Genomic DNA, 23,331 nt, shown 5'->3' with positions numbered 1-23,331 from the left:
AATTAGTTGTTGGGTCTATAATTAGAAGGTAAAACCATTGCCTTTCCTTTCTGATGACATGCTACCAAATAATCATATAAGTGAATAAGGCACCTTTATTAAGCACTCTGTGCTTTTAAACATAAGAATTTCTGGGGTGCCTGGGTGACTCAGTTGTCAGATGTCCAACTCTTGATTTTGGCTCAGGTCATGATCATGAGATCAAGTCCCACATTGGGCTCCACACTGATGGCTCAGGGGCCTGCTTGGGATTCTCTCTCTCTCTCTTTCTCTCTCTCTCTCTGCCCCTCCCCCACTGGCACTCTTTCTCTTTCAAAATAAATAAATAAACTTAAAAAAAAAAATAAGAATTTCTGTGATTAGTTGTCATCCATCTCCATGTTCCTCTTGGAATCATTTAAATAGCATATTTTTCAGGGCGTCTGGGTGGCCCCATCAGTTAAGCATCCGACTTCGGCTCAGGTCATAGTCCCATGGCTCATGAGTTAGAGCCCTGCGTCAGGCTCTGTGCTAACAGCTCAGAACCTGGAGCCTGTTTCAGATTCTGTGTCCCCCTCTCTCCCTACCCCTCCCCTACTTGCACTCCACAATGTCTCTCTCTCTCAAAAATAAATAAACATTTATTTTTATTATTAAAAAATATAATTAATTATAAATATTAATTAAAATTAAATGTGATTAAATATTAATAAAAATATTTTTATTATTAAAATTTTTAATAGCATATTTTTCTAATTTGATTGATACATTCATATATTTTCAAATTTGGTTGAGTTTTTTTACCAAAATTATTGAGACCTGTTGTCTTTCTAAAGTAGTTTATTAAATTAACCAGCCATGAAGATTAAAACTAAGACAGTCATCTCAGTTGCTATTAATGGTGACAATATATGTTTCCTAAGAATGTGAAGGAATTAGAATTCCCATACTAGCATAAAACGGATGGTAAAATTGAAAATTCATATAGTTCATGGCCCAGGAATTCAACGTATTACAGTCAAGAAGATGTGTACAAGAAGTTTATTGCAGCATTATTTATAATAGCAAAAACTATAACTAGCCAATCCATAAAATGGGATTGGATAAATAAAATATAGCATTTGAGGATCATATAGTATAGTAAAATGTAGTATTTGATTAAGTCAATCTATGATAGAATACTATACAACTGTTTAGAAGAATGGATGAGTTCTACATAATATCTACATGAATACAACTCAAAACATAATGTTAAATGCAAAAAGCAAATTACAGAAAGATAAATATTATATTCCATTCATGTAAATTTAGAAAGTGTACAAAGCAATACCTATAGAGCTGTTGTGCTGCCCAATATGGACATGTAGCTCCTGAGCATTTGAAATGTGGCCAGCATGACTAAGAAACTAAATTGTTTTATTTTATTTACTTTTAGTTAATTTAAATTTTAAAACCAAAACGTTGCAAAATGTGTTCTCCATTAAACACAACCTTTACATTTGATGGTATTACGTATCACTCTATCTCTTGCCATGTAACATACTGTATTGTAGTGCATGTATACATTTTGCTTGTTAAATGTGACTATTAGAAAATTTTAAGTTATATGTGCAGAATGCATCTATTTCTAGTAAACAGTATTGCCAGAGTGTTTTTAAAAAAGTGTAAGTGTATTTAAAGCTATTTTGAGATAGATGGAAAGGATCCATACTAAACAGGGAATGAGGAATTGGGATAGGCATGGGAATTAGAATCAAAAGAAATGCTACTTTCTGTGGTATTGTCTCCTTTATTCAAAACCAATAAAGTAAAGGGAGTAGATGAAGCAAATATGGCAAAATCTAAGGAATGATTATAAAGGGGTTCATCTACCTTTGTGCATGTTTGATATTTTTTATAATAAAACAATTTTAATGATGAAGCAAATATGCTACAATTACCAATTTTAAGTCATGGGTCTGAGCATATTTATCATATTATTCTTGGTACTTTGAGAGTTTTATTGGTTTGGTTATCTTTTTTAGTTTTTAGGGATTTTTTTCTCAAGATTTTTCAAAATTAAAAAAGGGGGTGTATAATAATTCTTTCTTAAGATACTCTTTCCTTTTGTCTTTGCCTGACTCCCTCCCACTTATCCTTCAAGATTCTGTTCAGGGCCCACCTTGTAGAAGAAGCATTTCCGGGATAAATGAGGCATCCCTCAGCAAGGCTTTCCTAATATCCAGGGTACTTGCACATTATATTGAACGTATTTGTTTATTTTTTCTCCAATAGCTGATAATGTCTGATTCACTTTTGTGTCCACAGAGCCTTCCTCACTATCAGGTACATAACAATGCTTATCCACTTGATTGAGTTAATCCAATGCTTCAGTTTAGTGCACACCGTATCAAGGTGCATGAAACATCCCAGCTTGTTTAATTTTTCCCTTTAAGCCCCATATCCTACTCCCATTTCCCCCCTTCATAAGCAAACACTTTAATGCAACTGAAGTGCATCTTCTTCTCTGTATGCTCTTGTAAAATAGATTCCTATTCTGTGTGCGGAATGTTTAATGCCTATAACTGATATTGTTACCAATATTGTTTTCTTTCATTCTGAACCTAACTTTTATTACTAACCACTGTCTTTTTGAGCTGTATCCACTTTTCTATGTGCACATTTAAACTGTTGTTTTTAAATGATGTATAATACTTTATGGTGTGCATTCAACCCCATTTAGCTTCTCTATTTTGCAGAACACCAGGCTACTTCCAACTCCCTGCCACACACACACAAAAAAATTATGCAGTATTCCCTTACTATTTATTCTGTGAGAAATTCTTTGTACCTGATATGCAGAACCAAATTACTGGACCACGGGCTATGCATATACTTAAACTGACTAAATGCTATCAGCACTCTCACTGTTTCTTTCTTTTCATTTCCCTGATCTCCAATGAATTTGAGTATCAGCTATAATGCTTGTAAGCCTTTTGGGTTTCCTTTTCTATAAAACTTTGACTCATATCTTTTGCCTATTTTTCTATTGGACTTGGTGTTTGAGCTGTCTCTTCTGTTCCATTAGTTTATATGCCTATTCTCATACCAATACCTTGCTTTATGTATTATTATGACTTTGTAGTATGTTTTAACATCTGGCTGGAAAAATCTCCTCCATACTTTTTTTAAGGTTAGTGGGCATAGACATTTATGCTTCCATATACATTTCTCTTCTTTATTTAATAAAATGTTATCATAAATAGGGATTAGATTTTATCAAAACCTTTTTCTACTTAAAGAAAATCATGAGGGGCACCTGGCTGGTCTGGTAAGAAGAGCATTTGACTCTTGATCTCAGGGTTATGAGATCGAGCACCACACTGGGTGCAGAGATTACTAAAAAACAATGTAAATAAACTAAAGAAAAAAAAGAAAATCGTGAGATGTCAATTCTCATTAAATTGTTATATAGATGTAATGCAATCTCAATCAAGATACCAGGAAGGCTTTTTTAAAGAAATTGACAAGCTGCCTCTAAATGTTATATGAAAATACAAAGGACCTAAAATAACCAAGCAATCTTTAAGAAGCTAGAGGGGGGGCGCCTGGGTGGCGCAGTCGGTTAAGCGTCCGACTTCAGCCAGGTCACAATCTCGCGGTCCGTGAGTTCGAGCCCCGCGTTGGGCTCTGGGCTGATGGCTCAGAGCTTGGAGCCTGTTTCCGAGTCTGTGTCTCCCTCTCTCTCTGCCCCTCCCCCGTTCATGCTCTGTCTCTCTCTGTCCCAAAAATAAATAATAAAAAACGTTGAAAAAAAAATTAAAAAAAAAAAAAAAAGAAGCTAGAAGGCTTATACTATTGTGTATCATGACTTATTGTAAAGCTACAAAAATTAAGAAAGTGAAAAACTGGTGCAAGGATGAACATATTGGCCAAAACAGAACAGGATCCAGAACAAACCTACACATATACAATTACCTCTTACAAAAAGAGGCAAGGCACCTGGGTGGCTCAGTCATTAAGCCTCTGACTTCAGCTCAAGTCATGATCTCACAGTTGTGAGTTTGAGTCCCACATCCGGGGAGCTCAAGCCCCTCATTGGGTGAACATGAGTTACTTCCACTTTGCATAAAAATATGAGCCCACTTTGGGTGAGCCCTGCTTCTCTCTCTCTTCCACCCTCCACCATGGGATTATCTCTCTCATTCTGCCCCTCGCTCACTTATGCCATCTCTCTCTCAAAAAAAAAAAAAAAAAAAAAAAGCACCATTGAATTTCAGTGGGAAAAGAACAGTCCTTTCAGTAAATGGTGCGGGGACTGTTGGATATCCAGTTGGGAAAAGTAAACCCTAACTTCTACCTCACACATGCAAAAAAAATTAAGATGGATCACAGAGCCTCAATGTGAGAGATAAAATCATAAAACTTCTAAAAGATAACATAAGAGATATCTGCATTACTTTTGAGTAGGAAAAGATTTCTTCAGCAATACCCACAAGCACTAATCAGAAAAGAAAAAATTGTTAAATTGGACTTCATTATAATTAAGAACTTCTGTTCATCAAAAGACACCATTAGGAGAGTAAAAGAGCAAATCATAGACTGGGAAAATATATTCCCACTCTACATATCTGACAAAGGATAAGTACCCACAATATGTTTTTTAAAAATACTCCTACAAATCAATAAGAAAAAGACAACTCAATTTTTTAAATGTGCAAAGATTTGAACAAGCACCTCATAAAAGAGAATATCCAAACAGCTAATGAGCATATTAGAGAAGTTCAACTTTATTAACTATCATTAATCATTAGGGAAATGCAGATTAAAGTTGCAAAGAGACACCATTACTCCACCATAATTACAAAAACTAAAAGGACTGAAACTTCCAGGATATTGTGAGGGGAGGATGCAGAGCAACTATATACACTCTCATGCAATAGTGGGAGCGTAAATTGGTTGAACTACTTTAGGGAATTGTACACACTATGACTCAGCAGTTCCATTTCTGGGTTCACACCCCAAAGAAACGAGTACTTATAAAACATATTTACAAGAATGTTCATAGACACTTTGTGCATAAGAGCCCAAAACTTAAAATAACCCAAATATGCATCAAAGTAGAATGAATAGTGATATCACTATACAATGGGATAATACACAGCAATGAAGAAAAACTACTGCATGTATAACAACATAAATGAATCTCATAGACAATGTTAAGCAAAAGAAGCCAGAAACACACAAAAAAATCAAGCGGTTCCATTTAACTTTTTTATAATGTTTATTTTTTTTTTTGAGAGAGAGGGACAGAATGCGAGTGGGGGAAGGGGAGAGAGAGAGGGAGACACAGAATCTAAAGTAAGCTCCAGGCTTTAAACTGTGAGCACAGAGCCCGGTGTGGGGCTCGAAACCACGGACCCTCGAGATCATGACCTGAGCCGAAATCAGACTCTTAACCAACTGAGCCACCCAGGTGCCCTTGGTTCCATTTGTACTAACTGGGAGATGTTACAAGGGAACCTGCTGGGTTCTAAAACTGTTTCATATCCTGATCTGGGGCTACATTGGTGTACATGTATATAAAAATTCATCGAGCTGTGCACCTAAGATTATGTACTTCCTTGTAAGTTATGCTTCAATAAGAAAGTAAAAAATAAGATAAAGTCATTATTTAGGATCTTTGCATCTGTGTTCATAGGTAAAAGGGGCTATGATTTTCTTGTGTTATCTTGCTTCGTTTTGGCATCACAATTATACAAGCCTCAGAAAACAAGCTTGGTGGCTTTCACCCTTTAAATGCTTTTTATACTGTGGAAGAACTTCACAGAGTCATTGTAAGGAGCAATTAAATAATATATGAGTACATCTTGAGTAACACAAAGTTCTGAAACATATAAGGAATCATTCTCTCATCATTACCATTGCATTTCAGTTCTTCTCTTACATATGTCAGTAAGCCATCTGAACTATTCACTTCACATTGAAAATAATTTCTATGCAGTTTCAACAAGGACAACCTTTAAGACTCTGAATTAGTTTCACTTGGAAAAAGAGCAAGAGAAAGGTTTATGGATGTGAATATCAAGTACAGATAATAGAAGTCAACAGAGATATGAATCAAGTTCTGTATGTGGTTTGGATAAAAATACATGAGAACTCACTTGTACTTGACTCTTAGCCTAAAAAGAAATATTAAATAAGTTATGATCCATTTCAGTTTTCCTTAATTGTAGCACATTTGCTGCTCTCCAAATTGCCTTTCATACGAAAAATGAAATCATGTCAAAACACTGAAAAGATTATATAGATGGCTTGCTTTAATAATTCTTGTGTACTTTTCTAGGTCCTAAAAAAATAAAATATGATGTTTAAATATAATTATAATGAGTGAACAAATCACCACATTTTTATAAATTTTAGCTACTCTCAGGCTTGAGACTTGAGTGGCAAACTTCCAGGGAAAGTGTTAGAAGAATTGGCAAGGAGAGCTACGGTAGTGTCAGGGGCTTTTGCATTACATTTAATCCACAAGAAAACCCCAGGGAGGAAAATATTAACCCCATTTAACTTATAAAGAAACTGAGATCAGAGGTTAAGTGACATGTGAACAATCCTATGACCAGGAGACTCTCACACCAGGACTTGAATCCGGGTCTGTCCTTCGCCAAGGCCCACTCTCTTTCCATTTATATCAACCTGGGTGGGCAAAGGTTCCCACCCCATCTGAAAATGAATGGGTGAAAACTGGAAAGTGACTCAGAGTAACCACTGACGTACATTAGCTGCAACAGGCGCATTTGAATGATATCTGAACATCTTGTGGTTTTGAAAAATTATCCCTTTTCCCAGGACGAACAAAGTCCAAGCCCATTACATGTCATACATCTTCCAGAAGACATAAACATTTTCCCGTTTCTTTATTTCTCTGACTTGTCAGACATAATGAAAGCAGAACAGCTTACCAGTAAGCATTGGTTTCTCTTTTTTCAATAGACTCTATTAAAGCTTAATTAAGTGACAATCATAAGACAATTAAAAATTAAAGAATGATAAAAGTTAAATGTTTTCCATACATTCAGAGAAGCCACAGGTAAATGTAAATCAGAGAGATAGGCAAAGAAAGGGACAGTTGTTTAATGGAAACTTACATCCAACAATAAATCACCAAAGACACCATTTTCAGGGACTCCCCAATGAGGTAGTTCCATCAGGTCACTTCCGGTTTATTCACACCGCCATCAACATCACAACTTCGGGACATGGTGACATGGTGTAGGGCTGGTTGGCCCAGGGGAGTCAGAGCTCCTGGCTGGAGAGCTACAGAAGTGCAGTTACGGTCTGGCCCTGGGCAAATCACAGAGGGGGAGCTGAGGAGGGTAACCTGGGAACCCAGCCCTGGGAACTCTTAACCTGATCAGCACACAAATCATTTAGCGATAATTATCATAATTACTGCTAAATTATTGTTGTGCTGAGGGACAGGGAGAAGGCCTATTTTTGCACTCTGATTTCACTGAAGCCTCTAAGATGACTATTTAAGTTTCCAGAAGAAATAAGTTCCTTTCCCACGATTGTGTCAGAGAAGCCAAGCCTTCCCTTGTGACTTTTAATTCTAGTTTCTCTAATCTTAATTTTTCAGTGGCCTTGGGCAAGGCGTTGGCTGTTCAATGCCTTAATTCCTCTAGTCACTAGATAGTGATAATGATACCTGCTCTCCTTGGGCTGTGAGACTGATTGCTCAAAGATTGCTAAGCACTTTGAAAAGGAAATAGCTGTGGGAAAAAAATTTTCATCTTTAGGGGAAGGTGCAATGTAAACAGCATCTTCAAGTCTTTTAACTGCCTCTTTCAATTTATTCTGAACTTCTCTCAGCTCTTCAAAGTTATTCAACTTCTTCCCACCTCAGCGCCTGCCCACGCTTAGATCCTTATGCATGAAAAATGATTCCCTCAGCTTGTCCCTGACCCACAAATCCTGATTAACTCCTACTTATCCTGATCTCTCAGCCTAAGGGCCCCTTCCTCAAAAAAGCTTTGTAAAGGCAGGACAATGTCTTTCTTGGTCACCACTGTAATGCCAGTGCCTAGCACAGCACCTGACGTATAGAAAACATTCAATCAATATTTCTTTTCTTTATTTAAATTAATGAATGGATGTGGGATCTTGGATAATTCATCTAATCATTTTCTCATTTGCCTTGGTGTTCTCATTTGCAAAATAAACAGCTAAAATAAATCATCTCCAATGTCCCCTCAGTACTAACGTTCTGGAATTATGATTTGGGGATCAACATCTTCTCACTGATTTTAAAGCTTTTTTTCACTTTATTCTGCCTGATGGAATGCACTTAACTACCAAGATCACTGTGATGGTTAATTTTTTTTTATGTTTATTTATTTTGTGAGAGAGCCTGAGTGGGAGAGAGGCAGAGAGATAAAGAGGGAGAGAGAGAATCTCAAACAGTCTCCACGTTCGGTACGGAGCCTGACACGGGACTGGATCTCACCACCAAGAGATCACAACCTAAGTTGATATCAGAATTGGACACTTAACTGACTGAGACACCCAGGTGCCCCTGTGTTGGTTAATTTTGTGTGTCAACCGGACTAGACCACAGATGCCCAGATATCTGGTCAAACACTATTCTGGGTGTTTCTGTTGATCATGTTTTGGATGAAATTAACATTTAAGTCGCTGGACTTTGAGTAAAGCAAACTGTCCTCCATAATGTTGGTGGGCCACATTCAGCCCAAGGCTGAATAAAACAAAAAGACCAGCCAACCCCAACGAGAAAGAATTCTCCAGCAGACTGCCTTTGGACTTCATCTGCAAAATCAGCTCTTCCTGGTTCTACAGTAGACTGCCTTCAGATTCAAACTGAAACATCAGATCTCCTGGGTCTCCAGCCTGCCAGCACATCCTGCAAATTCTGGACTTAACAGCCTCCATAATTGTGTGAGCCAACTCCTTATAATAAATATCTATCTATCTACCTATCTATCTACCTACCTACCTATCCATCCACACATTCTATTAGTTCTGTTTTTCTGAAGAACCCTAGTATAATCACAGTAGCCCTTTGTACCCCAAGAGAAAAATATAGTTATACTTTAAGCCCAGGAGAGTAGATTCAGACTCCAGATTTGAAGACCTGGAGAAAACTGGTGCTGGGTACCTGTCAGAGTCAGCAGGAACTTTACTAAGGGCGGGGGGCGGGGGGTGCCAGGTATCAGCCTATCCATTTCTCCTCTGTCCACCAGTCTCCCAGACTGGCACTGACCCAACATAGAAGTGATGTGAGCAGCTCCAATCCAGTCCGGTGGGTAGGATTCAGCTTTCTGCCTTCATGGCTCACTACATTCCGAGATGATCTTGGTTCTAACAAAAGTACGCAGACTGAGCCTCAGTCTGGGTCCTCTAGTTCTTGCCAGTCTCCTTCCCAGCACCATAAACAATGCCACAAGTCTAACCACAGAACAATAGTCCCTGCTGCCTGTCGACAAATTTCTCTGTTGACAAAACCCTCCAAGATCCTGGAGTGTAGCTTCCTATTGCTGTGATTTCCTGGTTGCTGTATTCTTTCCCTGTGCAGGTCTCCATGGATGCCAACTGAGTTGTTGGACTTCAACTTGCTTCCATTCTAATCATGGATTTGCCTAGCTCTAGTCGTAGAGAGGGTAGAGCATAGATTATGGAGTTAATTCAGACCCAAGTCCCCACTCCATTTTCTTACTATGGGAACTTCAGCAAGTTTCCTAATCTCTCCAAGCTTATTTCTTCATCTATGAAATAGGAATCATACTACATCAAAGGGATATTATAAGGATTACAGAAAATGAACATACAGAACAACAGTTTACTTATAGTTAGCACTCAATACATAGCTTCCCTTCCTTTCCCCTAGTTTTCTGTCTGCATACAATGGGATACTATGAAACAACAACAAAAAAGACTGATTAAGATCTATATAAATTGCCATGGATAGGATCTCAAACATACATGGTTAAGTGAAAAACACAAAGTACAGAGCAGTGTTTGCAGAGTATTGCTATTTTTATAATAAAAAAGTCGTAAATGTCTATATAGATAGCTATTTCTATATATTTTCAGAAAGAAACAATAGTAGAATAAATCACAAAACTAGTATAATTAATATAATAGTTATTTCTATAGGAACCAAGGGAACAGGCTGGAGATAGGCATGAAAGTAAAAAGTATGTCTATGAAAGAAACTTGCTTGATAACTTTCATTTTGGAATATTAAATTGTTTTACAATAACAAAATCAAAAAGGTGAAAACAAAATCTCTAAAGCTGGAAACAAACTGAAAAATAAGCTAATTTTTTATTGTGATAAATATATGACAGAGGAGGAGCCAAGATGGCAGAACAGCATGGAAGTTTTTTGTGTGTCTCTCATTCATGAAATACAGCCAGACCAACACTAAACCATCCTGCACACCTAGAAAACTGATCTGAGGATTAACAAAACAATAGGCACAACCTGAAGCACAGAATTCAGCAGGTACGCAGCGCGGAGAGGTGAACTTGGGGAGCAAGAAGCTGCAGTGGGCACAGAGCCACTTTTGCAGACAGAGAACGGAGACTGGGGGGAGAATACGGGAAAAGCACCCCCCCCAAAAGCAGCTGGAGAGAAAGTGGAAAATTGGAAACAGCCGCAGGGACTAAACTAAAAAGGGAGAAAGGAGAAAGGAGAGGGTTTAAATTCCAGTAAGACTGTAAACAAGGGGAGTGCAGAGTCTGCAACTCCACAGCTCCATACCTGGCGGTGCTCTGGTGGGAAGGGCGAATCCCCAGGAACAGAGTGGGGTCCAGGAGGTTCTTAGGCCACATGGGGAAAAGCGGTTCCACTTCTGGAAGGACATTTGGTAGAGACTGTTGAAGCCACCTGGTCCCAGCAGACCCCAGAAACTGGCCACATTTGCTGGTGCTGGAACAAGGTTAAGGGCGAAGCCTGGTGCCAGGTGTGTTGTGATTTTCCATAATCCCTGAAACGCTGCTGCTACACTGTCTCTCGAACTTTTTCTGGGACGGTCTGGCACCTGGCCACAGTCTTGGAGCACTGGCAGCAGCAGGGTCCAGCAAGCGTTCCTGGGTGCGGCCGACATTCGGCCATTGCTCAGTGAGACTCTCCCGCAGAGGGGCGGAAGGGGTCAAAGCCGAAGTCCTTCAGAAGTAAAGGGCCGGGGAAAACAGCTGCATCAGAGACAAAACTCGGGAGAGAGGTACGACCTGAGGCTTGGTTACGGACAGTGAAAAAGGAGGGAGTGGACGAAACCTGACGACAGAGGACGGGTGCATGATTGCTGATCAGAGAGTACAGAGTTCCAATACTAGACACAGAGTACCTGGGTGACACCATTTCACCGCTCCCACACATGCGCACACGCACCTACGAGCGCCACAAAACTCCACCCCAGTTGGCTAGCAGCACCATCTAGTGGAGAACAGAGCCTTTAAACTAAGCCCCGCCCAACTGGGCCAACCTCGCTCTTCAAGAACACAAGTCTCACCACCTGCTTAGTTTATGGACTATAAAGCGCTCCATAGTCTGGCTTCTAGGGGAAAACAAAGTAATTTCAGTCACGTTTCAATCTGTTAGTAGGTCCGTCTATTAAATTTTCTTTTTTTTTCTCTTTTTCACTTCTTTTTCTTGAATATATAAAGAGAAAAAATTCATTTTTATTTTCAATTTTTATTAAAAATATTTTCTTTAGTTTTTTTACTATATTTTTCACTTTTATGTAAATTTTTTCAAATTCCATTTTACTTCCATCATTTTGTTTTAGTCTACTACAGTGTATTCACTTTTTCAAATTTTCAAATGATTTCCTTTTGTTCTTTTTTCTCTTTTTCATTTCTTTTCTTTTTCTTGAATACAGAAAGAGAAAAAATTCATTTTTATTTTTACTTTTTATTAAAAATATTTTTCTTTAATTTTTTTCTACTATATTCTTTCTTTACTTTTGTGTAAATTTTTTCAAATTCTATTTTACTCCCATCATTTCATTTTAGTCTACTTCAGTGTATTCATTTTTTCAAATTCTCAAACAATTTCCTTTTTGTCCCCCATTTTTTTCTCTAATCTATCAAACCACTTTCAACACCCAGACCAAAGCACACCTAGGATCTAATATCATTTATTTGATTTTGTGTGTGTGTGTGTGTTTAATATTTTAATTTTAATATTATTTACTTTTAATTTTTTTATTTTAATTTTTCTACCTCATTAATTCCTTTCCTCCCTTCAAAATGACGAAATGAAGGAATTCACCCCAAAAGAAAGAGCACGAAGAAACGAGAGCCAGGGATTTAACCAACACAGATACAATCAAGATGTCTGAACCAGAATTTAGAATCACGATAAGAATACTAGCTGGAGTCAAAATAGATTAGAATCCCTTTCTGTGGAGATAAAGGAAGTAAAAACTAGTCAGGATGAAAGAAAAAAATGCTATAACTGATGCCGCAGCAGCAAGGATGGATGAGGCAGAACAGAAACTCAGCGATATAGAAGACAAACTTATGGAGAATAATGAAGCAGAAAAAAAGAGGGAGATTAAGGCAAAAAAGCACGATTTAAGAATTAGAGAAATCAGGGGCGCCTGGGTGGCTCAGTCGGTTGAGCGTCCGACTTCGGCTCAGGTCATGATCTCACAGCTCGTGAGTTCGAGCCCTGCGTCAGGCTCTGTGCTGACAGCTCAGAGCCTGGAGCCTGCTTCTGCTTCTGTGTCTCCCTCTCTCTCTGCCCCTAACCCACTCGCATTCTGTCTCTGTCTCTGTCAAAAATAAATAAACATTAAATAAAATAAAAATTAAAAAAAATAAAAATAAAAATAAAAAAAGAATTAGATAAATCAGTGGCTCATTAAAAAGGAACAACATCAGAATCATAGGGGTCCCAGAAGAGGAAAAGAGAGAAAAAGGGGTAGAAGGGTTATGTGAGCAAATCATAGCAGAAAACTTCCCTGACCTGGGAAAAGACACAGACATCAAAATCCAGGAAGCACAGAGGACTCCCATTAGATTCAACAAAAACCAACCATCAACAAGGCATATCATACTCAAATTCACAAAATACTCAGGCAAGGAGAGAATCATTAAAGCAGCAAGGGAAAAAAAGTCCCAACCTACAAGGGAAGACAGGTCAGGTTTCCAGCAGACCTATCCACAGAAACTTGGCAGGCCAGAAAGGACTGGCAGGATATATTCAATGTGCTGAATCAGAAACATATGCAGTCAAGATTTCTTTATCCAGCAAGGCTGTCATTCAAAATAGAAGGAGAGGTTAAAAGTTTCCCAGACAAACAAAATTTAAAGGAGTTCATGACCACCAAACCAGCCCTGCAAGAAATTTTAAGGGGGACTCTCTGAGGGGAAAAAAGATATATATATATATATATATATATATATATATATATATATATATATATATCAGAAGAAACAAAGATTAGAAAGGACCAGAGAACACCACCAGAAACTCCAACTCTACAAGCATCATAATGGCAATAAATTCATGTCTTTCACTACTCACTCTAAACGTCAATGGACTAAATGCTCCAATCAAAAGACATAGGGTAACAGAATGGATAAGAAAACAAGATCCATCTATATGCTGTTTACAAGAGATCCACTTTAGACCTAAAGACACCTTCAGATTGAAAATAAGGGGATGGAGAACCATCTATCATGCTAATGGTGAACAAAAGAAAGCCAGATTACTGATTATATCAGATAATCTAGACTTTAAAATAAAGACTGTATCAAGAGATGCAGAAGGGCATTACATCATAATCAAGGGGTCTATCCACCAAGAAGACCTAACAATTGTAAACATTTATGCACCAAATGTAGCAGCACCCAAATATATAAATCAATTAATCACAAACATAAAGAAACTCATCAATAGTAATAATAGTAGGAGACTTCAACACCCCACTCACAACAATGGACAGATCATCTAATCAAAAAAGCAACAAAGAAACAATGGCTTGGAATGACACACTGGACCAGATGGACTTAACAGATATATTCAGAACATTTCATCCTAAAGCAGCAGAATATACATTATTCTCCAGTGTACACAGAACATTCTCCAGCATAGACCATATACTGAGACACAAATCAGCCCTCAGCAAGTACAAAAAGATCGAGATCATATCATGCATATTTTCAGACTACAATGCTATGAAACTTGAAATCAACCACAAGAAAAAATTTGGAAAGGTAACAAATACTTGGAGACTGAAGAACATCCTACTAAAGAATGAATGGGCTAACCAAGCAGTTAAAGAAGAAATTAAAAAGTATATGGAAGTCAATGAAAATGATAGCACAAGCAAAGGCTTCCTAAAGAAGGAGGAAAGATCTCAAATACACAACCTAACCCGACGCCTTAGGGAGCTGGAAAAAGAACAGCAAATAAAACCCAAAACAAGCAGAAGACAGGTAATAATAAAGATTAGAGCAGAAACCATTGCTATTGAAACCAAAAAACAGTAGAACAGATCAATGAAAGTAGAAGCTGGTTCTTTGAAAGAATTAACAAAATTGATAAACCCCTAGCCAGTTTGATCAAACGAAAAATGAAAGGACCGAAACAAATAAAATCAAGAATGAAAGAAGAGAGATCACAACCAACACTGCAGAAATACAAACAATAATAAGAGAATATTGTGAGCAATTATACACCAATAAAATGGGTATAACCAGTAAAGAAATCAAATTAGTAATCAAAAATCTCCCAAAAAACAAGAGGCCAGGGCTGGATGGCTTTCCAGGGGAATTCTACCAAACATTTAAGGAAGAGTTAACACCTATTCTCTTGAAGCTGTTCCAAAAAATAGAAATGGAAGGAAAACTTCCAAACTCTGTCTATGAAGCCAGCATTACCTTGATTCCAAAACCAGACAGAGACCACACTAAAAAGGAGAACTATAGACAAGTTTCCCTGATGAACATGGATGTAAAAATCCTCAACAAGATATTAGCCAACTGGATCCAACAATACATTAAAAAAATTATTCACCACGACCAAGTAAGATTTATACCTGGGATGCAGGGCTAGTTCATATCTCCAAAACAATTAATGTGATTCATCACATCAATAAAAGAAAGGACAAGAACCATATGATCCTCTCAATAGAGGCAGAGAAAGCATTTGACAAAATACACCATCCTTTCTTGATGAAAACCGTCAATAAAGTAGGGATAGAAGGAGCATACCTCGAGATCATAAAAGCCATACATGAATGACCCAATGCTAATATCATCCTCAATGGGGAAAAACTGAGAGCTTTCCCCCTAAGGTCAGGAACAAAACAGGGATGTCCACTCTCACCACTGTTATTCAACATAGTATTGGAAGTCTTAGCCTCAGCAATCAGACAGCACAAAGAAATAAAAGGCATCCAAATTGGCCAGAAGGAAGTCAAACTTTCACTCTTCGCAGATGACATGATACTCTATATGGAAAACGCAAAAGATTCCACCAAAAAACTGCTAGAATTGATTCCTGAATTCACAAAGTTGCAGGATATAAAATCAATGCACAGAAATCAGTTGCATTCCTATACACCAATAATTAAGTGACAGAAAGAGAAATCAAGGAATCGTTCCCACTTACAGTTGCACCAAAAACCATAAAATACCTAGGAATAAATCTAACCAAAGAGGTGAAAAATCTATCCACTGAAAACTATAGAAAGCTTATGAAAGAAATTGAAGAAGACACAGAAAAATGGAAAAAGATTCCATGCTCCTGGATAGGAAGAACAAATATTGTTAAAATGTCGATACTACCCAAAGCAATCTACAATGCAATCCCTATCAAAATAACACCATCATTCTTCATAGAGCTAGAACAAATAATCCTAAAATTTGTATGGAACCAGAAAAATAGCCCAAATAGCCAAAGCAATCTTGAAAAAGAAAACCAAAGAGGAGGCATCACAATCCCAGACTTCAAGCTATACTACAAAGCTGTAATCATCAAGATAATATGGTACTGGCACAAGAACAGACACTCAGATCAATGGAACAGAATAGAGAACCCAGAAATGGACCCACAAACATATGGCCAACGAAGAATATTGAATGGAATAAAGACAGTCTCTTCAGCAAGTGGTGCTGGGAAAACTGGACAGCAACATGCAGAAAAATGGACCTGGACCACTTTCTTACACCATACACAAAAATAAACTCAAAATGGATGAAAGACCTCAATGTAAGTCAGGAAGCCGTCAAAATCCTCAAGGAAAAAGCAGGCAAAAACCTCTTTCATCTTGGCCGCAGCAACTTCTTACTCAACACGTCTCTGGAGGCAAGGGAAACAAAAGCAAAAATGAACTATTGGGACCTCATCAAAATAAAAAGCTTCTGCATGGCAAAAGAAACAATCAGCAAAGCTAAAAACCAACTGACAGAATGGGAGAAGATATTTGCAAACGACATATCAGATAAAGGGTTAGTATCCAAAATCTATAAAGAATTTATCAAACTCAACACCCAAAAAACAAACAATCCAGTGAAGAAATGGGCAAAAGACATGGATAGACACTTCTCCAAAGAAGACATCCAGATGGCCAACCGTCACATGAAAAAATGCTCCACATCACTTATCATCAGGGAAATACAAATCAAAACCACAATGAGATACCACCTCACACCTGACAGAATGGCTAACATTAACAACTCAGGCAACGACAGATGTTGGCGAGGATCCAGAGAAAGAGGATCTCTTTCGCACTGCTGGTGGGACTGCAAACTGGTGCAGCCACTCTGGAAAACGGTATGGATGTTCCTCAAAACAGTAAAAATAGAACTACCCTACGACCCAGCAATTGCACTACTAGGTATTTATCCAAGGGATACAGGTATGCTGTTTTAAAGGGACACATGCACCCCAATATTTATGGAAGCTCTATCAACAACAGCCAAAGTATGGAAAGAGCCCAAATGTCCATCGATAGATGAATGGATAAAGAAGATGTGGTGTATATATACAATGGAGTATTACTCAGCAATCAAAAAGGTTGAAATTTTGCCATTTGCAACTATGTGGATGGAACTGGAGGGTATTATGCTAAGTGAAATAAGTCAGTCAGAGAAAGACAAATATCACATGACTTCACTCATATGAGGACTGTAAGAGACAAAACAGATGAACATAAGGGAATGGAAGCAACAATAATATAAAACCAAGGAGGGGGACAAAACATGAGAGACTCATAAATATGGAGAACAAACTGAGGGTTACTGGAGAGGTTGTGGGAGGGAAGATGGGCTAAATGGGTAAGGGTCACTAAGGAATCTACTCCTGAAATCATTGTTGCACTATATGCTAACTAATTTGGATATAAATTTAATAAAAAATTAAATTAAAAATATGTATATGACATAAAAAATCATTTTTATCATTTTTAAGTGGACAGTTCAGTGGCATTAATACATCCCACATTGTTTTGCAACTATCACCATTATCTATCTCTAGAACTTTTTTTCCTCATCCAAAGTGAAACTCCTACTCATTCAACAATAACTCCCCATTCCACCTCCCCCTAGCCACTGGTAACCATTATTCTGTCTCTGTGAATTTGACTATTCTAGGTACCTCACAAAAGTGGAATCATATACTATTTTCCATTTGTAGCTAATTTATTTCACTTAGCATAATGTCCTCAAGGTTCATCCATGTTGTGGCCTATGTCAGAATTCCCTTCCTTTCAAGATTAAATAATATTCCAGTATATGTGTATGCCACATTTTGTTTTTCTCTATTCATCCATCAATGGACTCTTGGTTTGTTTCCCCCTTTAGGTTGTTAGGAATAATACTCTATGAATATGAGTATACAAATATCTATTTAAGTCTCTGTTTTCAATTTTTTTAGGTATATATCCGGAAGTGGAATTGCTGGAATTAAAGCTAACTTTTAATCAAGCTGGTATCAAAAGCTCACAGAGAATAATTACTTCAAGTAATTTGAAAACAAAAATCACTGTTTTTACTGTATCTCCCTAGAGGGAAATATCCTAAGAATAAAAGAATAGCAAAAAAAAAAAAAAAAAAAAAAAAAAAAAAAAAGTTTTAAAATAAGAAAGCAGATTAAATAGAAGTCAAATAAAGAAATAAAAACTAAAATAATAACAACATGAAATTAAAATAAATCAGCAGAAATACAGTCATCTTCAAATTTTTCTCATTCTAAAAAGAATACATATTCTTGTGTACTGAGAGGGCCCGGAAGCAATGACAACCTAGAAGTGATAAGCATCCCTAGTCTCCAGCTTGTGGACTCTAAATACCATTTTCATCTAAAAGGAACGTAGGCTCCTTGGAAAGATGGCTGATTCCAGGTCTGGGAGAGAAACTATGCAAATGATCCTGGAACATTTTGACCCAGGAAGCAAGGAAGTTATCACAGAATCTTGGAATCTTATCAAAAGGACACAGGAATCAATTTGAAGGGAATAACATTGGCCAAGGATGGGAAAATTCGAGAACCTAAAAGAACAAGAACTACAGTAGATTAGAACACATCAATGTATAAAATCCATGATTTCATAATTATACCTGATAAAGAAAGAAACCTCACTGATCCCTTTTGGAAAATGCATAGGCACCAACTTATTATTCTGAAAGTTGGTAAAGGGAAATAATTAGACATATAGTCCATCTTTCCTCAACATGCTCTGTTTGGGGTAACCAAACAGCTAATAAGGATATATTATTTATGCCCTTTATTATAAAAGAATTCTAAATAGTAAAAACAAAAGAAATAATAGAATTTTTAAATGAAATATTTTACAATTCATGATGAAATAGTGGCACGAAGCAGTGTTCATCACTCATTATTTGGTGTATAGTTGATGAGAAATTTTACAATGGGTATATTGGGCTGACAATACCTGAATCCACTAATCAATCTTATTGTCTAAAGTGGGGCCTCCTGATATGATGCAAAAGAAAACACACAGCATCACCTATGAAGTATTTTTTCAAAACAACTGAAAAATCCAGTTACTTCAGCAAATGAATCACATTTAAGGTGGGGCATCTAGAGTACAGAACAGAGACTTAAAAGACCTATCAACCAAATGCAATGTGTGAGCAGTTCTTTGGATCTCGATTCAAACAAAGCAACAACAACAGGAACTATTTGAGACAACTGGTAAAATTTAAATATGGATTTGGTAGTAGATGATGGCTATTTTGTTAGATTTAGCAATGTACTGTTGTTAAGTTTATGGAGGGATTCTTACCTATTAGTGACACTGAAGTATTTACACATTATATGATACAATATCTGGAATTTGTTTTAAAATATCACAACCAAACATAAAGGTGTGGGGCACGGGGATGGGGAAATAGGTGAAAAAAGATTGGCAAAAATATTGGATAATTATTGAAACTGAATAATGAATGAGCCATTCAGATTCATTTCTTCATACAATCCTGTCTACTTTTATATGTGGTTGAAACTTTTTATAATAAAAATTTAAAATAATAAAAATAAACGAAAAGCACCTTGTTTGGTGAGACCAAAAACAGTGAAGTTTTAAGAAAATAAGTTAGTGACTTAAACTCATTGGAGGGCTTCAAATTCTAACTTCAATGTATTATGTATTGGTAACAAAAATATGCATACTAGCTTGGCTTTTGGGCGGGGAAGAAGGTAGCTATAATTATGTTGTCATCAGGAACTGGTCCTCAGTTTCCAACTTCAAGAACTCTGCTTCATCAGCTCACCAAAAAAATAGCAATGTTTATACCTTTCCAGGGACTAGATACTCAAAAATGCAACCAAGGACCCCCTTTTTACTGGATTTCAGGATTCATGGAAGCTAACTGGTAAAAGTAGAATGCATATTACAGCAAAACTTTTCATAGTAGGTCATAGGTACTATAATCCTCATGAATTGTTTCTTCTCCCCGGAGAGTGTTCATCTGTAGAAAACAGACCTTCACGGCCCACATATAGTCAGTCTTCTAGGTCAACACTGAAGACCTGCATTTTCTATACTTCATAAGGATTTTTTCCCTGCCATTTGCATTCACCTTGACAGCACTCTTCTTGTTGAACATACTTTCTAATGCATTACAGTCCTCAAATTTACAATTTCTTTTTCATTGCCTATGTTGTATATTGGTTTCCCTCTGTGGCATGACTTAATCATATTCAAATATTAATGCATATTTTTCTATTTTATATATCTTCGTGAAAATTTTAATTAATATAGCACCACCATTTTGTCTGAAGAGCCGATTAATGAGTAGGGCCATATCAGTTTCTGCTACTTAGTAGATTTGCAATTGGAATGTGCACTTAACGATGGCCCTGCTAGTAAGTTAACTATTTCATAAAGTGAGTTACAGTGAAATCTCCACTCCATTCTGGCTCATCCCTAAAGGTTCTCAAATAATATGCTAGAAATAGTCCCATAAGAAAGCCTAACATTTTTTCAGACTAAAGGAAAGTTACATTTCCCATATGTGAAAAATACCTTAAATGAAAACATTCCATTCAAACTCCAGGTAACCAATTAGGTGCTGTTTTATAACCATAGTATCGAATAAATTTAGGCTGTATAGATTCTCATGACAATCAGTAAGACCTCCTTCTCCTTCTTCTCCTCCTTCTCCTTCTCTGTCTCCTTCTTCTTCAGTCTGCAGATAGTAGCAAATTAACAGCCAGATATCAACAGAGAAGTCATAGAAGCTCATTTAAAAAAAAAAACAAGGTAAATATAACAATTCCTCTATGATGGAACTTTTAGCAAAGTAAGACTAGAACAAAAATGAAATTGCTTGTGACATTTGTTTGAAGGGCAGGACCTATTTTTCTATTATATTTAAATCGACTGCAAAATTCAAAATCCAAAGGTAAAACTAAATAACTGATCAAAAGCAACCTAACCATTCACACATAAAAGCATAATGGAATAAACCATAATACATCCACACACTGGAATACTGAGAAGAAGGAGGAAAATCTCTATAAACTGATGTGGTGGAATTCCTAGGACATACTGTTAAAGAGTACATATAATATGATACCATTTTATAAAAATTAAGAGGAGATAAGAAAACATACATGTGTCTCCTCTTTAGTTCAAAAGAAATACAGGGAGGATAAGCCAAAGACTGTGCAATTGGTTAAGCACAAGGGAGAGAGAATGGGGAAAACAAATGGAAGAAATGGGTGGGGTGAAAGTGTTGCTACTCTGAGAATACCTTTTTGTACAGTTCTTTCTTTTGGAACCACATTAATGTTTCATATGCTCCAAAAAAAGAAAAGAAAGAATGAATGAAGGAAAGAGAGAAAATGAAGAACCCTAACAAATATGGGAAAGGGAAGCTTAAAGTTTTTATCCTTTTTTTTTTTTTTTTTTTTTTTGCCAAGAACAATATTCAGTGCATGCAATCAGGGTACAGCTTGCTTGGTGTTTTAGGCTTTGTAGTCTATTTCTTTATCTCTACTACCATGAAAACATAGACTAGTAACATTTTGACTTCCAAAATCTTGTTAGAATAAAAAATTCTTAAAGCTTTCCTTTTGTTATAATAGTCAGTGAATTAATACTTCTTTAAAAACCAGAATCTAATTTTTTTAATGTGCACATAATTGTGTACTTCCATAAGTGACATTTGAAATCATCCTTAGGTGAAAAGTAAATCCCATGTTTTTGCCCCTTAATACAGACATTGCACTCCTTTTGTCCTGCTTTATTTAGTGTGGCATCCTTCATGACAACCCTCACAATGGTCCCTCAGCTTACCCAAAAGAAATGAGAAGCTGTCAGAAGGTACCTCTGACATCACAGTTAACATTTATGATTAACTCTTTAAAAAAGGTGGCATTAGTCTCTTTCCTAATAGGTCATTATTCTTTCTTTCTCTTGTCATTCTCTTTCCTGTGTATAAAACAATAACCTTTTCTTCAATTTCACATTTTACAAGAGGCTTCATTTAGCTTACATTTGAAAGACTCAACTTTTAGTTCCAGAATTTATATGATAAATCATATTTTCTCCATAAACAGATAAATTAATATGCATGAACTACAAAACTATACACATACAAGCTAGAATTGAACCCTAACATTAAGGATCACTTTGAGACAATTTGATCCTTAGTAGATGATTCCCTTTTCCTAGCCAAATTTTATCACTGACACTGCTATTGCTATAGCAAAACAAAACCACGTCATCCATAAATTCAACTATCTGTGGTAAAATAAGAAGATAAGCATCTTTTATGGGATTAAAAATGGCATTCCACATTTGATAAAGGGTTTGGACAAAATAATCCTCTAAAATCCATCTCAACTCTGAAATGTACAGTTTATGAACTATATCATAAATCAGGAACAAAAACAACTTATTGAATCCTCTTTAAAATCGTGAACTAAGGTAAGAATTCACACAAACCTGCAAGCATTTTTCGTAGCATGTGAGCCCTCTATATATACAGTCGGTCGTGTCTATTTCAAAGGATAAAGTAATAATCATCACTCATCGGAGAGCAAGGTAGTCAACTGGGCATGGGAGCCTGACCTGAGAGAGAACCATTCACACATTACAGAGCTCAGGGCCTTCCCTCTGAGACCATGTCTTTCTCAATGTCGCTTCCATTAGTAGAAGGGAAATGCCCAACACTGCTTCAAAAAAAAGCATAGATTTTTCTGCTTCCCTTACAGCAACGGGTAACACAGCCTCGGCTCCTCTCGCTGGAATTTTGGCTTTGTACTGGACATATTTTTCATGCATTCCTCGTTCACGCGTTTGTGCTTGGACAATGTTATATATACACATCTTCACTGCTACAAATGGGTAGTCTTTTCTTCTCTTTCTGCCTTTAATGATCCTCAAGTTGTTTGTTAATGTGGATAGGAGCATGCTAAGCAAGAGTACAGATTTGAAATATAAACCAAGAAACCAAAGCTACTAGCTTGAAAACTAAATACACCTGAAATGTATTAATCTTATCAACAAGGTATAATAACTATCTAGTAATATACAAACATAAGCACACAGAGCTCGCATTTCATGCACAACATGCAGCTTAGCATTTTTAAATTTACTACAAAACTAACTTCATTAAATGAATCACATTTCCTTATTGATTTACTAGAAGATTAAAACTAGTCAGTGATTGTCATGAAGTCATAACTGGAGAATTAGTAAATCTTTTTTATCATACTTATTAATGGAAAATAATGCTTTAGGAAAATGTTAAAAGTAAAATATTCTAATAGTATAAACAAAAGTAATGTGCTCTGTTAAAGTGATTCCCTTAATAACCACTGAAAGTGAGATAATTGTATGACAGCTTAAGTAGCATGATTGTC

The 23,331-nt window shown here is 36.7% G+C and overlaps 1 long non-coding RNA gene across 1 annotated transcript in view; it reads left to right on the top strand.

Moving 5' to 3' along the window:
- The window catches only part of LOC122230468, a 78,782-nt gene extending 58,060 nt beyond the window's left edge, over nt 1–20,722 (top strand). Inside the window, exon 3 of the long non-coding RNA XR_006207430.1 lies at nt 20,648–20,722. This is a non-coding gene — a long non-coding RNA (uncharacterized LOC122230468). The remainder of the gene's footprint in view (nt 1–20,647) is intronic.
- Nucleotides 20,723–23,331: the final 2,609 nt, after the last annotated feature.

The sequence above is a fragment of the Panthera tigris genome, chromosome C2 (genome assembly GCF_018350195.1).
Source record: "Panthera tigris isolate Pti1 chromosome C2, P.tigris_Pti1_mat1.1, whole genome shotgun sequence".
Classification (NCBI taxonomy): Eukaryota; Metazoa; Chordata; class Mammalia; order Carnivora; family Felidae; genus Panthera; species Panthera tigris.
The sequence above is the reverse complement of the archived record's forward strand: the minus strand, read 5'-3'. Positions and strand labels throughout refer to the sequence as shown.